At 27.3% G+C, this 6,086-nt stretch overlaps 1 long non-coding RNA gene across 1 annotated transcript; it reads left to right on the top strand.

The window, feature by feature from the left end:
- Positions 1-225: 225 nt before the first annotated feature.
- LOC149889944 (uncharacterized) lies at positions 226-5,435 on the top strand. Its single transcript, XR_016451856.1, has 4 exons — positions 226-882; positions 1,017-1,250; positions 1,431-1,801; positions 4,385-5,435. It is a non-coding gene; the product is annotated as an uncharacterized LOC149889944 (long non-coding RNA).
- Positions 5,436-6,086: the final 651 nt, after the last annotated feature.

The raw sequence follows: 6,086 nt of genomic DNA, 5'->3' as shown, positions 1-6,086 counted from the left end.
AATAATTCCCAGCATAAGTGTCCATTATAGGCAAAGTCCTAAAACTATTGTTTATTATAAAAATAATGAGTATTTTAAAAATATCGAGTATTTCATGAAATGTCAAAAACAAAGAAGATTTTCATTTTGTTAATTTTTCTAGCTGTATGAAATTAAATATCAAATAACTTTATTTGATTGGATCATTTATTATTACAACTTGTTTGTTTGCTAAAATTCTTGAACAGTAACAATTAAATTGTTAACTGTGTAAAAAGTTTTTTTTAACGGTAGGAATCCAGTTATACTGAATGAGAAGCTGTTGAGAAGATATATTTTATTGTAAAAGTCAACTTGAATAAAACACTTTTATAAAAACGAGCTTCTTATAGATGTTCTTTATAAGTATAAAGTTAACAAATTACCACTAGAAATTCATGGCGAATGGCTCCATAAAAATATATCAGAAATTTAAGTAACGTATTTTTATTTTAAAAAATTCCACCTTAGAATTCTCGTAATCCATCGGTTTCTTTAAAGTTTTTAAAGACTACAATTTCATGAGCTAAGGTTGATACATAGTTGTCAAAATGTTTACTGGAAACCTCACAAGAACGTACTAGTCATGGAAACTGTTGTCTTTTTATAAAAACCATTATGTAACTCTTTTCTTTTTAACTTTTATAGCTGATTCGCAGCTGAGAAATTTTTTTAGAGTTGTGGTAACTATAAAGGTTTATTGCTCTATTTTTAAGCTTCCTTGTTTGAGTTTTGCTGGTATTTTTGGTTTATCTCTATTTATTTTAGTTTTGCTGCAATATTGAATACAGTGGAATATAATATAGCGAAATCATCGAGCTATTTTTTTGTCTAAAGAAACGAGATAAATTAAATAGAATCCAAGTAAAATACTTGAAATGATTTTTACAGAAAATTATAACTTTGTAGTGATGTGAGCTATGTTATAAATAATTTTCATAATTTTGTTTGAAAACCAATTGCTTTTTATAAACTGTCAAATTTCTCGTTTTACAAAGTACTCAAACTTGTGTAATTGGACAGATTAGTTTGTTAATGAGAATTTCAATCTTTTGGGTGAAAAGATTATCAACAAAACAAGCAAAACAAATACAAAATGGTAGAATAATGCAAGTTAATGTGTACAGCAAGACACAAACAATTGGTTTAATCGATAAAATATTTGCTTCGAAAGACCATTGGTGGTTGCTATATTTTTTGAGTAAACAAGCAACTATGCTTTTACTTTTCCGGTAACTCCCTTTCCCTCGACTGAATGCTGTTATGAATTTTATTATCTTTTTTAAAGAGATTACTCAGACATGCACAGATACTTGTTTTTGTTAAAAGGAATGTTTTGCAATTTAAAAAATATTGGAAATTTTAAAGATTATTTTTTGAAACAACCATATTTTTTTGTTTTCCCGGGACAGACGATGTCAAGAGCTCTCACAATGGTTCGGTAATTAAGTGGTAGCTAATTTGTCAGCATGTGTAAAATCTATAAAGTAATAAATTTGCAGCTAAGTATTTAATGAGTGACGTTAAGAATCTTACTGTTATTGATAAGCAAAAATTTGCTAGAGTGGGTTTCATTGGAATGAATGAACATATATCTAATGGCAACCGCATCCCTTTTGTCTTCAGTCGGAAGAGCTACTGATTGAATTGACACAAAACATGCAATTAAAAAAAAAATAGACACTACGTCATTGTCTAGAATTGCAGGTATAAGTAACCGTCTGAACATCTGATTTTAACGTGGTGATCCTGATTACTTACTAAAGCTTGGTTTGAAAGGTAGGTGGCGTTTATATTTTATGCTATGAGTTTTATTTTAGTATTGTAAAGCGCTCTGTATATTTAATATAGTCTTCATTCTTCAAATGGATTATCTGAAAAATTAATTTTTCAGATAATCTATATGAAGAATGAAGACTATATTAAATATTTTGCAGAGGAATAAAGATACAAATACTAAAGAGTGTTTCGCTGGTACCATTTCTTTATGATATCATATCAACACTATAATGCTAAATAAACCTGTGTTATAATAGTAGCAAATTAGAAGGTGATAAATTTATATTTTTCTGATTGATTGAATTTTTTTAAAATTATTTGATAACCAAAATAAAAAGAATACTTTATACTGAAAGTATTATATTATTATTATTCAAAAAAAAAATCAAAAAAATTTTTTTTGAATATAAGAAAATATTTTTCACTTTATTGGCTTAGTAAACATTTCTGTCGCAAAGTGATCTTGTGCGTGTCTGAATAAAAGTTAGTGACGGCAGTTTGAAATCTCTTAGATCTGCTTTAATCAGAACTTTTTTCGACTAGAATATTTTTGACAATTAAAAGTGATCCTTGAAGATTAAAGGAACTCCTTTTTTAAATCTCTATTTTTTAAGGATGAAGCACACCTGTTTGCACTAATTATTTAAAAGTTAGATTAAAAAATATTTTGATATTATGTCTTTATATTTCTCTTATACATAATTATTAACTATTATATATATATATATATATATATATATATATATATATATATATATATATATATATATATATATATATATATATATATATATATATCATAGTTAAGTATAAATTGTGCTAAGTATCTATCTTTAGATGCAGTCATCTTATAATTATTTTGAATAAATGCGTGATAGCGGTATTTTATCAAATTCTCTGCACTGTTTGCTGATTGTTTTATTACAAAGGCAAACAACCACTTTCAACTTTCCCGCGTTTAAAATTTACACATGGGAGAAAGAAAAACTTTCGAGTACCATTGAATTTAAGTCAAACACAAGCGTTTATTTTTTGCATTTGTTTTAATCTTAAACTTACCGACTGACTTACAGAGACTTACAGAGAGTTGAGACACTGAGTGAGTTATAACCGAAAGAGCTCAAAAATAAAGCAGCTTTTGCGGTGTAATTTACTCATCTAGGGTTAGTGTCACTAATCAGTTTATTTTAATCACTATTTATATGTTTAAACAGAATGTAAACATCAACTTATAATTTTCCTTTAATATATAGCAGAAATAGTGAAAAAAATGAATTACGAGAATGAACATCAGAGGCATAGAAAAGCTTTTATTAAACCAATGAAAATGTAACAGCTCCCAGACTTCCGTGTTAAAATATTCTTAAAATCTTTTAACCACACAAAAGAACGGACCAGAAGTGGTCCTAATAAAATAAAATTTCTTTGGTTTAGCTGCTTTGATCGCGTTAAATTTTTTTCTGATATGTTTATTTGTTTATTTATATTGATCTTGTATTCCATGGTATTTTTTAAAATCTTTTATTGTCAGCCATGGGACATCTTATAATAGCCTTCCTATAATTACATCTGACTAGACCCTTATAATTTCTTTTATTTATATTATTGTTTTCATAAATGCCTACTAAATAGAGTAAACGGAAAAACGTCCAGTATTTATAAGAAAAAACATTAAGAGTGTTTAAAAAAAAAGTTAGTTGCTGAATAAAGTTCTCGTTTCTAAATGGCTTTTTTTTTTTTATCTAAGAAATCTTTTTTTTTTTTTTTTTTTTTTTACAGTTGCGATTTAAAGTATGACATGCATCATTATTTAAACTTTTTATTTATAAAACTATAACTATTTTTAACAAATTTTTTATTGTTAATGTTAGACTTTAAAAACCTGTTAGTAGTAAAAAAAGGGTTTCTTTATACATATATATATATGTATATATATATATATATATATATATATATATATATATATATATATATTATATGTATGTAAATGTAAATGAGCATATATACAGATATACACGGGCATATAAGCATATATGTATGTGTGTGTGTTTGTATATCTGTCTATGCGTGCATACAGATTTTCATATATAACAATCAAGAAATCAGAAATAAACGAACTCTTACATGATAAGTTCAAGTTCTTTATTAAGGGTTTAGCCAGTTGTAATGTTCATCAGAAGTCACTTAAAATGTTTATCAGAATGAGATGAACGATGATTTCTTTTAGTAAGACACATATTCGAGACATTAGTTCTGAAAGGTAAATTTAACTTAAAGGAGTATAGTTACAACTTAGCGCAAGTGAACGAGCCCCCGGAAGCAGAAAGAAAAGCTGTGAATACTCAAAACAAGCTTATTATTAAGAAATTCTTATGTGTACATAAAAATATTTTAATGTCGAGTCACATTCTTTACGGATAAATTATAAAAATAGAACTCTTTAGAAGTGTATAAATAAATTAAAAAAATCAACTCAAGGTATTTACATTTTGTCGCGTACATTTACAAAACTATTTAAAAAAATTACCTTTTTCTTTTAGTAATATATATATTTTTAAATAGTTATTACATTTTTGCTTATAGGTAGAAAAAATGCTGTACTTATTGATTACGATAACATTTTTCAAAGTTACTCATTCGCAATTGCAGCAGTGGGAAGACGCTTCTTTATCTAAAGTAATTATCGACCGTCTCAAGTCTGTTATTTTAACTGAAATCGAAAGAGATCCTGGAACGCGTGTGATGGGAAAGGAAGAGTTTTCCGAAGGATGGTGTTTGGAAAAAAAAATCAACATTACTTTAAGTCATCCGAAATGTACAGACAGAATCATCGAAACCAATTACTGCTGGGGTCAGTGCAATTCTTTGTACATACCAGGTAAAGTAATGTTCCGTACTTGTACACAATGCCGTGCCAAAACTATGAAAACAAAAATGTTTGCATTGGACTGTTTGGGTACAAAAAACAATAAAAAAGTTCGATACGTTGCTCAAGAAATCATTTTAAGTTGCGAGTGTTTAGAGTGTGAATCAGAAGAAAGACCACAAAGCACTTTCTTTAACTCACAATCTTCTGACGAAAACTAATAAGATGAAAATTAGTGATTTTAAATACTCCCTGGTATTTTTGTGGAGGTATTTTTGCATTAATCAGTCGTACTGTGGAGGACAGTAAAATTTAAAAACAGAGAGTTGCAAGTTTTCTGTTATCTTCGCTCTTTTTTCCCTCAGCAGGAAGTTTAACAAACAAAAAACAGATTAATATTAGATTTTCCATGAAGATGCAGTTTGCTCCATTTTCATTTTTAAATTGTATGTCAATGAACTTTTACTGGAATAAATCTTTCACTCTTATTGATGATAGATTCTGAATTAACCATTACCATTGTAAAAATGAAAAGGGAGAGTACTTGAAAAAAGTCTTAGTCAACGTCTAATGGTTAATATGTGAATTATAGGATGTCAAATAACTGATCAACCATTTATATGTGTACATATATATAAATACATGTTGTTACAGAACATTATTTGAAAACATAGTAAGGCTTTAGTGCTTTTTTTTTTTGAGTAAAACCCCCGTGTAAATGTATATTTCGTTAGCAAAAGATTATAATCTTGGAATAAATTTGAAATTTTTTTAATGAAATTTTTATTGACAACTTTGACATATCATCTATGAGTAATTTCTTTCAAATAGCAACATTAAATATGAAATCGGTTTTCTTAAAGATTAGAAATGCTACACCATGTGTTATAAGACGTCAATTCGTATCCAGTAATCTTAATGATATTGTTTTCGCTGTAGTTTTTCATGCTCCGAGCGAAAAACTAGGTTAATGGTTTTATTTCTTCAATTTTTGTAGCTTTAAAATATACAATGGAAAAAAAAATTAAATGAGGATACTGGATATCTGTTACTGTTTTCCATTTTGAAAATTTGTTCTTCCTTGATGTCTTTTTCTTGATGCGTGCGGACAAATTGAAATAAGATTAAGGTTTTGTTGTTTACGTATTTTCTGATTATTGTTAGATTTATGGTATAATGCTTCTAAGAAAGCATCGTTTGAATGATTAAACTTTTCGTCCAGTTTGTATGTTTTGATTTCAAGATCACATGTTAAAGTAGCTGATATACAGTAGTATTAAAGTAGCTGGTATACAGTAGTAAACTTTGAGTGAAATTCTTATAGATTTTTTATTATTGTTAAAAAATGAATTATATTTATACTAGTTTCAAAATTCTTAAAAAGTAAAAAATGATGGTAATTAGTTTTGAATGTTTTTATTTT

The sequence above is a fragment of the Hydra viridissima genome, unplaced genomic scaffold (assembly GCF_058129835.1).
Source record: "Hydra viridissima isolate aposymbiotic clone 2 unplaced genomic scaffold, HvirCarnegie_v1 scaffold_4, whole genome shotgun sequence".
NCBI classification, from domain to species: domain Eukaryota; kingdom Metazoa; phylum Cnidaria; class Hydrozoa; order Anthoathecata; family Hydridae; genus Hydra; species Hydra viridissima.
This window is presented reverse-complemented; position numbering and strand designations above follow the sequence as displayed.